General features: G+C 33.1%; 2 pseudogenes; both read right to left on the bottom strand.

Annotated features, from left to right (window-relative positions):
* Nucleotides 1–2,167: 2,167 nt before the first annotated feature.
* Nucleotides 2,168–5,891, bottom strand: LOC122609521 (annotated as a pseudogene).
* Nucleotides 5,892–7,926: 2,035 nt separating this feature from the next.
* LOC122609520 lies at nucleotides 7,927–12,752 on the bottom strand (annotated as a pseudogene).
* Nucleotides 12,753–19,239: the final 6,487 nt, after the last annotated feature.

Here is a 19,239-nt window from a genome sequence, read left to right as displayed (position 1 = left end):
GTTTCTTTCATACAATAGTAACTTGTCACAAGTTACATACACTCACAGATACTTTTCCCATATATATTTATGTAAAGGCAAAACCACACGCACTAAGAAGATTCTCAAAAGTGTAATGTGTTGAAAGAAATTGTCTTGTTTTATTTTCCGAAATAGTCCTAGCACAATTTCATTATCTCCATACTGTGTGTAGCCGAAAGGGGCGGCTGAATAGTTATGGTATGCTAGGCATGTGTTTAAGGCCCTCAGTTAGTTAGGGCCCCCAAAATTTAAATGGACTAGATTTTATTTTTCTACAGGCGGTTGGGATTCTAAAGATAATTACTCAGGGGTTGGGTATTGTAAACAAGTATTAAAGTAAAATTAATAGGACAAGATCTTGATCCTTAGATCATGGTTAGATTGATGCACGAAGATTCACAAAACAATTGATACACAACGATTTTAATGATGCACGTTGATTTTCAGTGAATAAAACCTATTATTTTTTTTGTTTTACTTTAATAATTGTTTTATTTTACCTAAACCTAATTACTCATTTAACAGAAAAATATGGTAATTGTAAAAAAATATCAAATTGAGCCGCTCGAGACTCCACTTGTTTTTCTGAACATGAGAGGAAAGGTTGAAATTTTGGAGCAGACAAAAAAATTTAACTTACACATTAATAATAATATCTCTACTTTCGATTTTTGGACAAACAAAAAAACTTAAAACCGATGACTTTTGATTTCCCCTTCCCTCACCAACATCCCTTATATCATTATGTATATAATATCTAGTATATATAAAGGTCATTCACTTGTCTTTATTATTATGGTTATTTACTGAAATGGTACCTGGACTATCTATCATATTACTGATTTCATACCTATAACTTTAAAATTACTCTTATCATACCCCAACTTATCAATTTTTCACTCGGACGATACCTGACTTGACGGGCGTCTGTTTGGCCGTTAAATTGGGGTATGACTACCGTAAATTTTAAAGTTTGAAGTATGAAACCAGTAATATGGTGGATAGTCCAGATATATTTTATGTAATTAACCATTATTATTATTATTATTATTATTATTATTATTATTATTATTATTATTATTATTATTATTATGGTTGTTCTTGTTTTTTTAATTACACAAAGTACATTGGTATATTTTTGTAAATATTTGTATTTATTTTATAAAAAAAAACTTTATTTTTATAAAAAAAATTATTGTAAATATTTATTTTTTTATTAAAAACTATTAATATATCAAATACTATTATTTATAAAAAAAATTTTTTAATAAAATAATATTTTATTTTATAAAATATCATTTTTAGTACAAAGTTTTTATTTTTATAAAAAAAAAATTTCAATTTTTTTTAAAGGGGTAAACCGGAAAAAATATCATAATTTCTTGTATTGCATTAGTAACTGTACAACTACTATGTAAGGTTTGAATCAACTCAAAACAGATTTAATTAACTCTATGTGGTGGTATCCATTCAAGACTTAACGTACATTTATCAATGCTTTATATGAAATTAATGTACTGCTTCCGATTTACTTATTTTTTTTATATGAAAAATAAATAAATATGAAATAAATAAAATTATCATGGATCTATAATTTGATAGATTAATAGTTTTTAATAAAAAAAAATACTTACGATAGTTTTTTTATAAAAATAAAGTATTCTTTTATAAAATAAAAGTAAATATTTACAAAAAAATATCAATGTACTTTTTAAAATTATTTATTCCTAAATAATACTTTGTGTAATTAAAAAAAAAAACAACAACCATGATAATAATAACAATAATAATAATAATAATAATAATAATAATAATAATAATAATAATAATAATAATAATAATAATAATAATAGTAAAAGCATCACTTCCATTAGAAATTAATAGGATTTACAAGAAATTATAATAATAATAATAATAATAATAATAATAATAATAATAATAATAATAATAATAATAATAATAATAATAATAATAATAGTTGTTTGAGACTTTAAAGGAAGCCCCCAAATTTGTCTCATTTACGTAGATCGAACCACCAAAATGGTTGTTTGAGACTTTAAAGGAAAGCCCCCAAATTAGTCCTGTGTAGAGCCTCAAATAATCTTGAGCGGACACTGGTAGCCGGCTACCAATGCATTCCATGATGCTATATTCCTATCAATGTATAACCATTGATGATCGAAGTTTGTGTGATGATATTCCTAACTGGCATTTTGTCAAAAATTTGTCTTGCTTCAACCATTCTATTGCATTTCGTGTACATATCAACCAACGGGTTGCATATGACCATATCATTCCTCAGCTTATTAAACTTCATAACTTTGTTATGAATTTCCTGTCCCAAATTCAGCTTACACAAGCTAGCTCACACTCGCTAGAATGACCTCATCCGCTTCAATCCCAGACTCCATCATCTTCTTTAAAACATCAAGAGCCTCATCAGCCGAACCATTTTATTCATAACATGTAGTCAAACTATTCCAAGAAACCACATTATGCTGACCCATCTCGTCAAAAACATATTGAGCACAATCCACATTTCGAATACATATCTATAAGTGCACTAGCCATAAATACATCTCCTCAAACGGAGAATTCACAACCGAACCAAGAATGTGAATAACCATCTTCATATCCCTCAAACCTGCACAAGAACTATGCGCATGTAACATCCCGAACTATTTTATTCAATTCCGTTAAGTTTAACCGTTAGTAAATGTTAACCTACCGTTAAGTGGCATATATTTTATGTGGTTAATTATGGTGTTAAATTATATGTTTATGTGGATAACTATGTGCTAAGTAGAATAATACGTGTAATTTATGTGGATAATTATGTGATATTTAAGTAGAAACTTTGTGTAGATAAGTCGGCATATATGTGTTCTTTTTAGTGTGATTAAAATGTCGATAAATGTTTATCACTAGTGCTTGTCTTGTGCTGTATTTCTTTTAGGCATTAAGCGAAGCTAAAGCGTAATTATGTAGCATGTGGGCCTGAAGTGTGGGTATAGGAAACTCCTACTAATTAGTGATTAGCTGAACTTGTTAACCTTTCGTTGATGTAGTAGAACACAAATAAATTATTAGGGAGCCTCATATTTTTAGTCGGCCCAATTAAGAGAATAAAGAAAGGCCCGAGCCTTTTATTTTGATATTGTGGTGCATGTGTCTAGCAAGGTTTAGAGGAAAAAGATATATCCCTACTTTAGTTCATTGCAGCCGTCGAATAAAAAAAAAAGACAGAAACTTTGTTTGGGTTTGTGTGTGGGTCACCGATTTCAAGCATAAAGGGGAGGAAGGAGTTAATCGTGATCTATCAAGAAAGGGTAATATATAATTATATATTTGTAACAGTATTTTGTTGTATTCGATGATGGTTATGGAATTGTGGGTAACTTTATTTAGTCATTGATGTCATAAAAAAAATAAAAATAGAATACATCTTATTTTGTATTGAGATATAGGTGCAGAGAACAAAAAGATAAAAGAAACTCCCAAATACTTAACATTAAAAGTGATGGGGATTGTGTTTTTATTGTGCTGACAAAAGTAAAATATCATTAGTAATTTACTATTGTTTCTTGAGTCTAGTTATGACACATATATTTAATAATAATAATATATATATATAGTACTGTATAAATGTACATGAGGAGTATAGTGGGTGCATTGTGTCAAGAGAGTAGTAATGGAAAAAAAAAAAAAAAAAAAAAGCTTCAACATCATGACAGGATAGTACTAGTAACTAGGAGTATTATTTTGTTGTCTTGAAAGTACATATGCAGAATGAAAGAAAAATGGAAAGAGTCTAGTGGTTTATATTTTACACTGCTCAATATCCCAAAATGCAATAAAGAGTTAAATTGGTCTCATGGTTTTGTTCATGTCGAACAGCAAGGTGTCAAAGCATTATTAAATTTTATAAGTTCTTCAAGATAACAGTATAATATATTAATGGTCCTTAGTTGCCGTTGTTTGTTACTATATAAAGTAGTAATATTAAAAATGGCTTGTGAGAGAATCAAGTGAACAACAGAAGTGTTGTTTCATGAGAGATTCCAATTTTTAGAGTTTATGGTGTGAAGTTTTATTTTGGATATCGCATGCTTTGTCGCTTCGGTTTATGTATTTATTGTTCGTTTATAGGTTTTTAGAATACATAACAAGCTTGGTAAATTATTGGTATTTATGATTTGTGAAGCTGCAAAAGGTAAGATAACTTACTTTTGACACCTGGGGACACAACAAAACTTAGTTTTAATAATTAACTCCTCTTTTATGTTGTTTTAACTATCTCATGCATATGTTGGGTGTGAGATATATGTGGGAGGTTTATTGGGTGTTGTTAAAGCATGCTTGGGTAGAAATGATTTTAATGTTGTATTGTTGATATATGCAGCTTGTTGTTTGTGTGGTAAATGATTTATGTGGACTTGTACACATAGTACACTAGACATGATTTAAGTTGTCATGTCACGTGCACGTTTAAGGGCCCTAAAATATTATGTAGATATTGGTGTGATATATTTCTAATATATCTTTTGGTGAAAGTCTCGAGCGTTGGTGTAAGAGTTAAGCTTAATCCACATGACGTCTATTTAGGCGGAGTGTGCTATGGCGTCACTTGGAACCCTGATCATGTTCTCTTGTAAATACAACCTGGTGTTTAGAGTATTTCGGGTGTCGTGGTTGACCACCTGGTGTTAATGGAATACTCATGGATTTGGTTATGCCTATCCATAACGACATAGATGGACCACCGTAAGGTCTATTCATCAAGTCGGGTGTGGGGATCCGTATTTGGCTATTTAGCCGCCTCACACAACCTTTTTATGTAGTTTATTATGGCATAACCTTTTGGTGATTTATGCAGCTTATGTAGTTATGTAGATATTGGTGGCTATGGAGGATTGCTAGGCATATTATAGGATTTGATAATCCTTATTATGCACTTTATGTTGTTTTGTTGTTTGTGCCTTTATATATGCATGAGTTGATTTATTAAAGTGTTTTAATTGGCAATCCTTTTATTTATACTAACATGTTATCTTACTCAGCTTTAATAGCTGACACTTGTTTTGTGAAAATGTGTTGTGCCCTCAAGGTAGGCATTGATCAGTGGCTGGTAGCTTGCATGTGAGATGGGTAGCTATTAATGGAGCTTTGGAACTTGGCTTTAGTTACCCATAGTTGCACTATTTAAGTAGACTTATTTCTTTAGCCCTTTTGGCTTTTATTAAATTGACTGTCTTTATTGAGGTTGATTGTGGATTTCATTTACATTATTGTGATGATACTGGTTGGTAACACCTTTTTAAAACATTCATTATGTTTTATTGGTTTCGTTAGGAATCAATTGGGATTTTTAAAATTTGCTTCCGCATTTTATAAATGGTGTTATATTCAAAGTTGAATTTTTTTTTGAAATCCATATTTTTATAAAGCAGGGTGTTACAGCGCACTCCCATACGAGTAAGTATTAAGCAAAAAATCTTCCCCATGCATACGTACTATAAACTCAATTGACTCATCAAACTGATCACATTAAGCAAAACCCGATACCATCAAGTTCCATGAGCATTGATCAGACATAGACGTAAACACCCGTTTTGCTTCATCTGAAAGAACCGTATTTGTTAACATAGGCAAAACAACATTCCAAGAAAATATATTTCTCCCAGGCATTTCATCGAACATCTTGTATGCATCACTGAGAAAACCAATTTTCCCGTAGACATCAATGAGCCTGTCCAGAATGAAACTTTTTGACCAAAATGGTGACTGATGTGGGCATGTACGAATGGTGTTTGTTTTCATAATGGTTTTGATTTGAGACATTGTTGTTAGTTTGCTATTGGGGATGAGTTAATAAGTTGAAATTGTTGTTAAATAGTAACTATTTTGCCATATATATGAGGTAAAATTTTTAGAGTTATTTGCAAAATTGGTCTATGTGGTATACATACTTTAGCAATGGGGTCCCTTTTTAAGTATCGTTGCAACGGGGGTCCTTATTTTGAGATTTTTTGCAAGATTGGTCCCTTTTTAACAAGACCGTTAGTGGGTATCGTCAAGTCTTAACAAAAGGGACCATTATTGCTAGTAAACTCAAGAAGGACCCCCATTGCTAAAATGGAAAACCATAGGGACCAATTTTGCAATTAACAAACAAATAATATTGCATTTGTTCACACTTTTAATGAGTGAGAACAAGTTAATAATTTTGTCACGCTTTTTTGTGTATAAAATTATACAAATAATAAAAGTGTATAGAAATTTCTCTACACTAAAAAGTGTGTACAATTAAAAGTTCACATTTTTTAGGCTGAACTTTCATATTTATTTTGTAATACCTAATTTGTCAACGATAACTAAAAAGTTACCGTGGACAAATGAGGTGTTACAAAATAATTATACTCACACTAAAAAGTGTGAACTTTTATTTCTACACACTAGTGTGGAGAAATTTTTACACACTTTTATTTTTATTTATTTTCACACAAAAAAAACGTGACAATTTAATTCAAGGGATTGCAATATACAATTGTCAGTGCGCCAGATCCATAATTATACTTTTTAACTTTTCTATAAAACATTAAAAATTAATCAATACTTAATTTAAATATAACTATTAATATACTATAGCTTTTTATGATTATTGATAATTAAACTATTAAAAACATATTTCTACAAAAATATTCTAAAATTTGTAAATCCTTCAATTGTTGATGATAATCAAATTCACATAATAATTTATATTCACGTTTAAAATAACAAACTGTATTACTCGATATATAAAAAAACATATTAAAAAGTCTGTTATGATCTATATTAAAATAAACTATACATTTATTAATATATATTTATTAATCCACCAACTACATAAATGTTTAACATCTTACGCACGGAACTAAAAAACCATATATGGTTTTTGAACAGGTTTACTTTTTGGTAGCATAAAATTTCAAACATACAACCTCTAATTTCGTAACTATAAATAATAATAAAAGTTTATATATCAATTATTTTATCAAAGTAAAAAAGATTATACAAGGTACATCTCCATTATTAAAATTTTGAGTATACATAAGTACTAATTAAGGATCTGACACACTGACAATTGTATGTTGCAATCTCTTGAGTTAAATCAAAAAAGATATCAAGTTGTTAATTGGAAAATTGACCCTATGGTTTTTTCATTTAAGCAATGGGGGTCCTTTCTGAGTTTACTAGCAATGATGGTCCCTTCTGTTAAGGCTTGAGGACATTCGCTAACTGTTTTGTTAGAAAGGGACCAATCTTGCAACAAATTCTCAAAACAGGAACCCCATTGCAACAATACTTAAAAAGGGACCCCCATTGCTAAAGTGTGTAAACCACAAGGACCAACTTTGCAATTAACTCAAATTTTTAGTAATTAAACCGATAAATCTTCGTAGAGGTTGTTGTGTTTGAAAAATAACAATTTCAAAATGTTTTTTGATAAAAAGCTTGAAAATCCAATTCAAGGAAAACACCGAAGGATTCACAAAATTTATGCTTTTGTATCTAATATCTTGTATTTTTCAAATTTATTGTTAAACCATAGTTATTTTATAAATTATTTTAAACTTATGATTTATTATTAATCAAAATTGAAATTTTTGGTGTAATATTTGTTTTATATATAGATAAAAATTTGAAAGTTTTATTTGGTTAATCAAACCGAATGGTACATTACCCTACATTAGTGACACACGGATATATAGTTCATATACTGTAGCTTTAAACTTAAGAGACTATGACAAAGTTACATGAAAATGCAATTTGTTTTCATTACTAGTCTTGAACTCTAGATAAACAGGGGAAACACCAACTATTCTATAAGCTGGTTTGTAGCAATTCTTAAACAGCCCTCCATATCTAACGTGGTTTGTTTTCTTCAAATGCCATGCCCGTGTTGCTACCTGAGTAATTAGTTTTCCATTCATTAGTAGCATATGGAATTAATGGGACATCGTAAAGATCAGATTGGTCGACTTCTAGGGCCAAGTTTCCAGTACATTTTTGTTGTTGAAGCCAAGGATGAGGCAACTTCCTTATCATGCCCTCAAGTTCCGCTGCTACTTCTTTCATTATAGGTCTATCACAACCTTTATATTTAAGGCATCTCTTAATCAGATCAGCAACTGCTTGTAATTTTTCAAGTGTCCCTTCACGTAAGAGTCTTGGTTCAACTATTTCAAATACGCGGTTTTTCTCAATTGAATTGACAAAATATGTTGCTAAATTATTTTCTTCGTTTAATCTGTTGACCCCAATTGGTTTTTTTCCGGTTAAGAGTTCTGCAAGGACCACCTCAAAGCTATATACATCACTTTTCTCGGTTAGTTTGCTTGTGTTGAAGTATTGTGGATCCAAATACCCTAATGTTCCTTGAATAAGAGTTGTTACTTGTTCGTGATCTAATGGAACTAACCTTGATGCACCAAAGTCTGAATTTTTAGCGGTATAATTATCATCTATCAGTATGTTGGTCGACTTGACATCCCTATGTATGATTGGCATAATAGTTTCTGAATGAAGGTATGCAAGTGCACCAGCAGCTTCGGAAGCCACCTTTAATCGATTCTCCCTTGATAACCAACTCATTCCACCCACTTTATGATGAATGTAATGGCATAGAGTGTTATTTGGGATGAATTCATACACTAGTACAGGCAGAGGCGGTACCAGGAAAAAATTCCAAAGGGGGCAAACTTAGAAAACTTACGAAAAATAAATCTAAAAGGGGGCAAAACGTTAAAAACCTATAGAAAATTTTTAAAATTTTATGAAAAATTTAAAAATACATGACAAAATTTAAATTTGGAGGGGGGCATTGGACCCCCTTGCCCCCCCTTTAGTACCGGCCATGAGTATAGGGACTTCCTCTTCCAAACAACATCCTAGAAGCCTTACTACATTTCGATGGATGACTTGTGTAAGTATCAAGACCTCATGGATGAACTGCTCTGATTGGCTCCCATCCACGATTTTAGACATTTTGATAGCGACAACACGATTATCAGTCAAAACTTCCTTATAGACTACGCCATAGGCACCTCGGCCAACTATTTTATCCGTAGAATAATTGTTAGTAGCTTCACGAAGTTCGTCTGCGCTAAACAAAGCCATTGCCTCGTGAGATCCTTGTGAAATGAGCTTTTGTTTCAGCAACACACCCCCATTTTGCTCAAAGAACTTTTGTCGGAGCCTCATTAACTTCCTCCTTTTTATACCAAAGAGAACCACAGGTATTCCAAATAATATTGCTAGCATGCTGACCGTCATTGCTACATAACAATGAAAAGGAAAAGACACATTTAATGATAGTCATTGTGCTGAATTTCAATAGAGGATTGTGTTTGAAAACTAACATATTCGCTAGATTGATTTTCAGGGCCGAAAGAATTACCTATAATGATTATGGTCCAAGGAAGCTTAATTCCTTTAGCGGCAAGTTGACAACCATGTTCTGATTTTGCATCACCAACGTATCCTGACGAACAAGTGCAGTTGTAACTCCCTGGAGTATTAATGCAATCACCGCTACAAGGGTAGGCTCCTGGATCCTTGCATTCATTGATGTCTATATGGTGAACAAAACAGCAAGTAGCTGGTTGTTACTTACTTTAGATCACTAACCTTTGTTTAAGATATATTAAGTGACAAAAGTACTTTTTTATAAATGATTTTGTTTTAAACTTTAAACTGACCTTGGCAGCCTGGTTCAAGATAGGCGTTACCCTGGTAACCATCGTTGCATATGCAACGATACCCACCACCTTCTACATCATAGCACTTAGCGTTCTCTTTGCATTTTGTTGCCTCAGTGTAGTTTCGGTTGGGTGCAATTACCCAATCTAACACGACAGGGACAGTGGATTGTATCCTCTGCAAAAACTCCAAAGTATTTGATAAATCGTGAACGCCATGAAACTCAAAACTGCCTTCCTCGCAAAGAAACGCATAGCCACATTTGTTTACTGTGTGATTTCCAAAGGTTCCAAGTGTAACATCGAAATAGTCCAGACCCTTACTTATATATGTCTGACAACAACCTTGTCCTGAGCATTGCCCACCAGGCACATCCGATGCTTTGTTACACCATCCAATACAGCCGCTAGAAAAGTCATCTTCCTCTTTCCCCGTGATCAAGCCATAATCATCACACCCAATGACTGTAAACTTATTCTTTTTTGAGAAAGTGAAGCGCCCTTTGAAGTTGACGTCCCAACTACTTTCGTTAGATACTTTCCCGTCTTGATGGTAGCATCAATTTGTAGGAGACATTATTGTTAAAGATGCGTACCTCTGAATCTGAAATGCTATGTATTCTAAGGAGGTTTCTGCCTGATCTAATGTACAACTGCGGGGTTTTGTTGCTATCAGACGATGCATTACAAGCTAAATAAAACATGTCACTGAGGGAGCAATTATGTCTTTGCCCATGCCAAATGGATATGGAACCGTCATATCCCCACACTTGGACGGGCATCCGGGCTTTGCTATGTTGCTGATCATGCTACTAGAGTTGGAATCTTGAAGAGTTCTTGTTGGAATATGATTACGTAAAATGAACGTATGTCCGAAAAGTATTTAAGCCTACGGGGTCACACCTCAACGTGAATGTTAATATAAATTAATCAATATATTAAATGTAATTTATTGATTAATTTGATCACGAAAATCTAACGGGGGTTCGTTAAAAGAGTTAAAAGTTAACGGTACTTAATTAACGGACTTAACGGAGAAGAGTTGGAATTAGGAAACAATTAGGAAACTTCCCTTGTTTTGTTTTCCAAGGGGGACGGTCGAATGGGGCTTCCAAAACCCTCCAAGACTTGGTCATTAAGTTTCCTAAACCTATAAATACAAACCTATGTTATTTGGTTTTATACACAATTAAATCCATAGGGTTTTCTCCTCTCTTTTCTCTCCCTCTCTCTCGACCGAAACCAATAATCCAAAGGGTTTTGGTTTTCGGTTTTCCATAGCTAGAAAAAGGGTTTTCGGGTTAGCTAGGTTTTCGGGTTTAAGCAAAGGGTTGTTCGTGATCAAGTACTAGCATACAGTGTTCCACCGTTGAGTGTGCAATCGTAGAGAGGTTAAGTTAAACCTTGTTTTGTCTTCAATCTCTCCATATTAAGGTACACATTTTATTCCTTGGTTAATTAGTTAAACTACATAGATTTTGTCTTCCGCTGCATGCTTTGTGATATGTTGTGATAATTAGTTATAAAACCCAATAGTGGTATCAGAGACAACTATGTATGTTTTTTTGATTACCAAAAGATCAAAACTTGAAGGGGGGTTAGGGTTCTTGATTTCCAAATTTTCGATTATATATATATATATTGTTAAATTGTTTTTGTAATTTAATTACATTATTTAATATGAAAAGGGTTTTATTTAATATATATATATATGGATCGAAATTTTTCCATAAAATAAAAAAAGAAGTTTTTTTTAGGGTTCCTAATCCAAGTTTTGATTTAATTACATGTTTATGTGATAAATTGTATGTAATTATATGTTGTACCTTTACTTTTAATTGTTAAAAAGAAGTAAAAATCATGAATTTTTCAGGCAAATCATTCATGATTCTTACTTAGATATATTGATATGAAATCTTGATCATTAGGGTTAATTATACTAGATAATTGTAAAACTAATTGTATGACAATGTGAATTTTTCGTATAAACTTTCTGTTTTGCGATAGTTTACTAAAAAATTCATATCTTTTAATCCGTAATGATTTAGAAGCTGTTCTTTGAACTGTAGATTCTCAACACATGGGGATAAAACTTTGTAGTTCTGGTCAAAATCTGAATCGGACCAGAAACAGGTCTAAACAGGTCGTGAATCTACTGGAATTTCCAGAAAGCTAACTATGTGATTATTTGATAATAGTTTGTGTTGTACATGTTTAAGGCTTACGCAATCAAGACAACTTAATGTATGTGGTCCTATTCTTTGAAGGGGGAGCCGGATTAGACATTGATAAACCATAGTGACATGTTTAGGTGGCCTACCATAACTCATTGCATGCTTAATAGTTATAGTTTATAATTTTGCATATTTATTGTGATAAATTGTGATGTAAAATTGTTTTGAGAAAAGATAAACATGACTAAGCAATATCGAAATAAGAGATTTTTTTAATAAAATTGGAGTCTTACAACCTTGAGATACACCGGCTCACCCATTTTAACAAACTCTAAGAGAGGTATAAGTCGGAGTGCGCTAGCCTTCTAAAAGGGCGGGTTTTTAAATCGCGTTTATCGCATACCTTTGCCTTTGCGCTTCTTTGTGCGTTCAAATGGAACTACCGAGCTCTCTCGTGTTGCTAAGACTATACAAATGATTTTATTAAATATTATGTTTGGAAGATATGCATGAATCTTTTAAACATAACCTTTTGATCACATATCAAATTGTATGACCCAAATAAACTTAAGTCATTGCCATCCAATTTGTCAAGGACACATGGGGTCGTTGTTTTACTCACTGGTACACAGTGGTGAAATGACGATTGCATGGCAAAACCCATTCACTGGTACACAGTGGTGGTCAATTTTGCACGTTCTTAGTTGGACGACTTAAAGCGAGTTAAGCGGTGAGACCTTGACCCGTGGCAAAAGATGGGACAAAACATGACTACAAAAGATCGCTTGATGAATTGAGCGTCTTACGTAGGTCCCATACTTTCTAGGAATTGCACTTGTAATGCAATTACTGATCGTTACTTACCTTTTGAGTGCAATCATTTCTAGCAGATCAACTGATAAAATGGTTGTATGTCAATTGGATTCTAGCCTTGATGAGATTAATTGTTTATTCCATAAACATTTGGGTAATTAATTTCTCAAGGATCGATTATCGAAAATACTGATTTTTGAACTTAATCTGTTTTGTAGATGGGGATGAATCCCTCCACAAACACCAATACTTTTCGACAAAAGGTTGATAGGAAAAATCTTTCTGGATGAAATTCAAACGATCTCATTCATAGACCGAGAAATGTTCTAAACAACTATGAAGTCCTTGATGAGGAGAGATCAGTTGTTCCTGGAATTGGTGCTGCAACTAATGAGTTGAGTGCAACCGATACCGTGGATGTAGGGCAGTATATGTATGATTTGCATAAAGCACTTCTTAGCCTACAACACAAACAAGGAACACCAGTTGGACCTCATATACTGAAATTGAAAATGTATTTTGAGGAATTGGAAAAGCTGGATAATGCTTATGCTCCTCCAATTATGATTGGAATAATTCTCAAGTCACTTTCTAAGGACTTTGAGGATTTTGTGAGCAATTGTCGTTTACATGGGACGAGTAATACCGTCACTGAACTCTATGCTATGATAATTGAGTATGAAAAACAGCTTCCAAAGAAAATTCCAACACCCCAAGTTCTTGAAAGAAAAGGGGGAAAAGTCCAGAAAAGAAAATCAATCGCCAAGGGCAATGAAATGTCTTTAACGAAAAAGGGGTACAACGGCTAAAGACCAGAGCTGTCATCATTGTAATGAAGTCGGGCACTGGAAGAGGAACTGTCCTAAGTATCTTGCCGAGTTGAACTCGAAGAAGAAGAATACTAGCGGCGCTAGTACTTCAGGTATCTTCACAATTGAATTATTTTCCTTAACTAAGCGTAAATCGTGGGTTTATGACACTGGCTGTGGCACTCACACCTGTAATGAATTACAGGGGCTTAGGAAAAGGAGGAAACTGAAGCCCGGAGCTTTGCAGTTGATAGTTGGCAATGGTCTACCAGCAACTGTTGAAGCAATCGGAGAATTTCATTTAGTTCTTCCCTCCTGTTTAATTATTGTATTAGGCAATTGTCATTATGCACCTTCTATTACTAGAGGCGTTATTTCAGTTTCTTTGTTGAAAGACAACGGATTCATTAATGTTTTTAATGATATTGGTATTTCAGTTTCTAAAAATAATGTTCATTATTTTGATGCTATTGCTTTTAATGGTATTTATGAAATTGATATGCGTGATTGTGTTTCAAATAATTCAATGTATAATGTTAGCAAAAGAGCCGAGACTGACTTGGACTCTACCTATCTTTGGCACTGTCGTCTTGCACACATTGGTAAAAATCGCATTGAAAGACTTCAACGTGAAGGGATCTTGAAATTGAATGATGAATCATTTGATATATGCGAGTCATGTGTTTCCGGCAAGATGACACGAAAACCCTTTAAGCATACGCCAGAAAGGGCTAAAGATCTTCTTGGACTCATCCATACCGATGTTTGTGGCCCATTTAGACATGTGTTAAGAAAAGGAGCTAGCTACTTCATTACTTTTACGAATGATTTCAGTCGTTATGGTTATGTTTACTTGCTTAAACATAAACATGAAGTCTTCGAAACATTCAAAGAGTTTAAGAATGAAGTTGAAAATCAACTCGGTAAAACCATCAAGATTCTTCGTTCGGATTGAGGTGGTGAATACTTAAGCCAAGAGTTTAAGGATTATCTTAAAGCGTGTGGCATTGTCCAACAGCTTACTCCTCCATACACTCCTCAGCATAATGGAGTGTCTGAAAGGAGAAATCGAACCTTGCTAGAAATGGTAAGATCGATGATGACCCGTACAACTCTCCCATTTTCGTTTTGGGATTATGCTCTAGAGATTGCGATGCGCATTCTCAATATGGTTCCAACCAAGAAGGTGGACAAGACACCGTACGAATTATGGCATGGTGATGTCCCTAAACTTAAGAGTCTGGGGATGTGAGGCACTTGTGAAGAGTGATACGCCTGACAAACTGAACCCAAAACTACCAAGTGCATCTTTTTCGGATACCCTAAGGAAACGATGGGTTACGACTTCTATGATCCCGCCAAAAACACTGTTCGTGTTGCTCGTTATGCTGAGTTCTTTGAAAAAAAGTTAGTTCAAGAGAACAGTGGGAGGATTGTAGAACTTGATGAGATTCAAGAGAAAGATGTGTCACCTTCTAAAGATACTAGCAATCATCAACTTGGGGGGGGGGGGGGGGAAATGTTCAATGTGATGAACCTCAAGTCGATGATAATGAAGCGATTCCACTTTGTAGGTCCGAAAGGACAAAACGTCCTACCGAAAGACTATGTCTGATGGTAGAAGAAGACGTTTTTGGAGATCTTGATGAGCCTCCGAATTTCCAAGCTGCATTATCAGTTCCGGAATCTGACAAATGGCTTGAAGCTACGAATGTGAAAATGAAATCCATGAAAGACAATCAAGTTTGGTGCTTGGTTGATCTTCCACAAAATGTTCAGACCGTTGGGTGTAAGTGGATCTTCAAGAAGAAGACTGACATGGATGGAAATGTACACACCTATAAAGCTCGTCTCGTGGCGAAAGGTTATACTCAACGTTTCGGCGTTGATTATGAGGAAACCTTTTCTCCAGTCGCGGACATTAGAGCTATTAGGATTCTCTTAGTGAGGTAGAGCGTATGAGTAGAATTCCTTATGCTTCGGCTGTAGGATCTATTATGTATGCAGTTAGATGCACTAGACCCGATGTGGCGTTCGTGCAAAACATCGTGAGTCGATATCAACAGAATCCCGGTGAAAGCCATTGGATTGCTGTTAAAAATATTCTGAAGTACCTACGAGCTACTAAAGATATATTCTTGGTGTATGGAGGAAATCCAGACTTAGAGCTCAAACTGACCGGATACTGTGATGCTGGATTTCAAACTGATAAAGATGACACGAAGTCTCAATTAGGATTCGTTTTCGTTTTAAACGGGGGAGCTGTGGATTGGAAAAGCAAGAAACAAACCACAGTCGCCATGTCTGCAACAGAGACTGAGTACATTGCCGCCTTAGAAGCCGCAATGGAAGCAGTCTGGATAAGGAAGTTCATTAGCGGGCTTGACGTGATTGCCTCAAATGAATTACCCACTGATTTGTACTGTGATAATTCCGGTGCATTAATCATTGCCAACGAACCCGGAGTTCAGAAAGGTGCCAGACATTATGCTAGACGATATCACTATGTTCGAGAGCAAATCGAACTAGGAGAAATCAATCTACTCAAAGTTCACACAGATTTTAACTTAGTTGATCCTTTCACGAAAGCTTTGTCTAGGCCCAAGCTTGAAAGGCATGCCGATGGCATAGGTCTTAAATTAGCTAGTTATTTCATGTAAATCTGTTGTTCGGTATTTGGATAAGGGATGTTAAACAATTTATATTTTCTATAATGAAATAAAGTACTTGATATGTTTAATTTCATTCAACATTAAATTGTGTCCTATATTTGCATGTTTAATCCTTGAATAGTTCGTTTAATATCTTATATATTATCGAATATTCTAAATTGTCCATTGTCGATTAATTATATGAGAATATAATTAAACAAAGACAAATGTGAGTGATTGGTTATATTCTTGGAATATGTAATGGATGGATCCCACCAAACTCACATGATATCCATAGCGGATGCATATCGGACTACCCCACTAACGAATTATCGCTTTATGGATCGTCGTCATAAGTAAAATTCGTAAATGGTTACTTTTATTGATCCTTTGACTTGAGATACAAGTAGGTCAGCATATATGAATCGCACTTATTAGATGTAGTTCTAACTCACCTGTATAAAGGGGTACATAAAGGGTTATTTTCAGAAAGCATCGTGAAATATGATAACTGACACGTGTAGTCAATATAGGATTTGTTCTTTCGATTTGAAAATTGAAGTATGATACCATTGGCGCCCTCATTCGGACTGATTAAAGATGTTTGCATGGCCGTGCCCAAATAAATCCAGATTGTTCTCGATTATATTTGGTAATCATTAATTAGTTATGAAATGAGAAACATAATCGTTAAATGATGAAATGATCTCGATCCATATTCATATTTAACAAAGGTATCTGAACAAAGGGATAATAAATGCCTTAATCATTTAAACAGTACTTAAATGTTTTCGGGAGCATTGCGGTGTTGCTAGACGCTTAGCAATGTTATTACCTTCATTCGTTACGAGCTCAAGTATTTAAGCCTACGGGGTCACACCTCAACGTGAATGTTAATATAAATTAATTAATATATTAAATGTAATTTATTGATTAATTTGATCACGAAAATCTAACGGGGGTTCGTTAAAAGAGTTAAAAGTTAACGGTACTTAATTAACGGACTTAACGGAGAAGAGTTGGAATTAGGAAACTTCCCTTGTTTTGTTTTCCAAGGGGGACGGTCGAATGGGGCTTCCAAAACCCTCCATGTAACAACCGTACTTTTAATATTATATATATGCTAGTTAGGTTGTCTACGTTCCCTCAAAAACCTTTCTTTCTCCCTCCTTTTTCTCTTCATTTTCGGCAGCCACAAAGTGGGTAAGAACACCCACAAAACTCATCTAAACACTAGCTATTAATAAGGTTTAAGTTAGGCTAAGCAAGGGTTGGATTAGGCTATAGATTAAGGGGCATTTTGAGGTTAAAACAAGGGTATTCTTGGAGCTTAAAGGCCCCGAAAATCTGCCCTTTTTCCATCTCCAAAAACTGTTCTTCAAGGGTATAATCTTCATCTCTTTACTTGCTTAATCTTGTTTATGTTCATATTAAAAAGGTTTCATCAAAAGATTTTATTTTCTTTATGTTTTCTTTATGAATCTTCAAGTTTCCTTTCAAATATACACTTAATGAGGGCAAAGTTGATATGGTTTTTCTTCTCATGCTCATGCATGTTGAATCCATGAAGAAAAGTCTAATGATTCGACTAGTTTAAGACCCAAAAGTGTGGTTGTGTGTTTAATAGGCTTTGATATGATTTTTCCTTTGAAAGATGGTTATACTCATACATATTATGAAGGTAATATTTCTGGAAATATTTATAAAAATATAGATTTTATTGATAAAGTGTTGGATCTATGAAAGTTAGCATCAAAAAGGTGGATATGTGTTGATTAGTTGTAAAGTAACTTTTTATATAAAAAGATGAACATATTTTATATAATATTTATGTATATATTTTTGGAAAATTTCATAAAAATACATTTTTATGTTGATGGATTTTTGTTGGATAAAGATTGTTGTTAAAATGATGAGATGATTACATGCATGCTAGATTTAAGAAAATTGGATTGTTGTTTGGATTGTGAGATGAAGCTAGGCTTGTGATAAGTGAAAAATGTGTTAATATTAAGGTTAATATTCTGGAAAAATTATGGTAATGACAAAAATATGATTATGGAACCAAACAAGGCAAAATAGGCTTGAAATCAAAAACCGAAAGCTTGTAAAAATGCACTTTTAGCACCCACTTGCACCAAAATCAAATAACCAAGAAAATATCACAAAGTTACTGTGAAATATTGATATTAATATTACAAAACTCAACTTGGTTGGTTCAAGACAATAACAAGCTTAAAAATTACCGAAAGCAAAAATTGCACATAGCACACCACCACCACAATCACGACTTAGAACATCAAAATATGATAGATATTCTGGAAAAAATGAAATAAGAACAAAAATCCCTTTTGAAGCACTTAATTTGGTTGAGAAATGAGGCAAAAATCACTATTTCGGTAAACGATTTTCATATTTAAAAGTCCTCAAAGTATAAGGACACAAGAGAGGTTGAATAGTTATAAATTTTTATTGATAAAAGGTGCCTAGAAAGACCTGAAATTTTTGGACAAAAACCCTTGTGGTGATTTCTAAGTGTTTTTATGAATTAATGAATTTAAAAGGGATTTAAAGGATAATTAAATCAATAATAAATCATATAAATCATGAACTTGGACAAATTCACATAACCAATGATAAAATAACTCAAACCTACTGTAGAAAAATAATTACAAGAAAAGAACCAAGTTTCATATGATTTAAGAATAAATAACTAAGTTAAAATCACTAATTAATCACTATTATTAAATAAATAATAATAAAGCTTGAATAAATATATAAAATATAACATTACAAGTTTAAAAGCATATTAATCAGTAGATAATCACAATATATTTATCTATGAATTTTTAAAGGTAATTTAAGAACCTAAAAATAATTATAAAGAATTATTTAATTAATTAATGAATAAATGGAAAAAATAATTAATTAAATAATAATAAATCAAGGAAATTAATATAAATCAGAAAATATATTTTAAGATTCATAATTTTACAGTACCAATATCAAATAAAATTTACAAGGCTAAGCA

This window comes from Erigeron canadensis, chromosome 7 (genome assembly GCF_010389155.1).
Source record: "Erigeron canadensis isolate Cc75 chromosome 7, C_canadensis_v1, whole genome shotgun sequence".
In the NCBI taxonomy this organism is placed as follows: domain Eukaryota; kingdom Viridiplantae; phylum Streptophyta; class Magnoliopsida; order Asterales; family Asteraceae; genus Erigeron; species Erigeron canadensis.
This window is presented reverse-complemented; position numbering and strand designations above follow the sequence as displayed.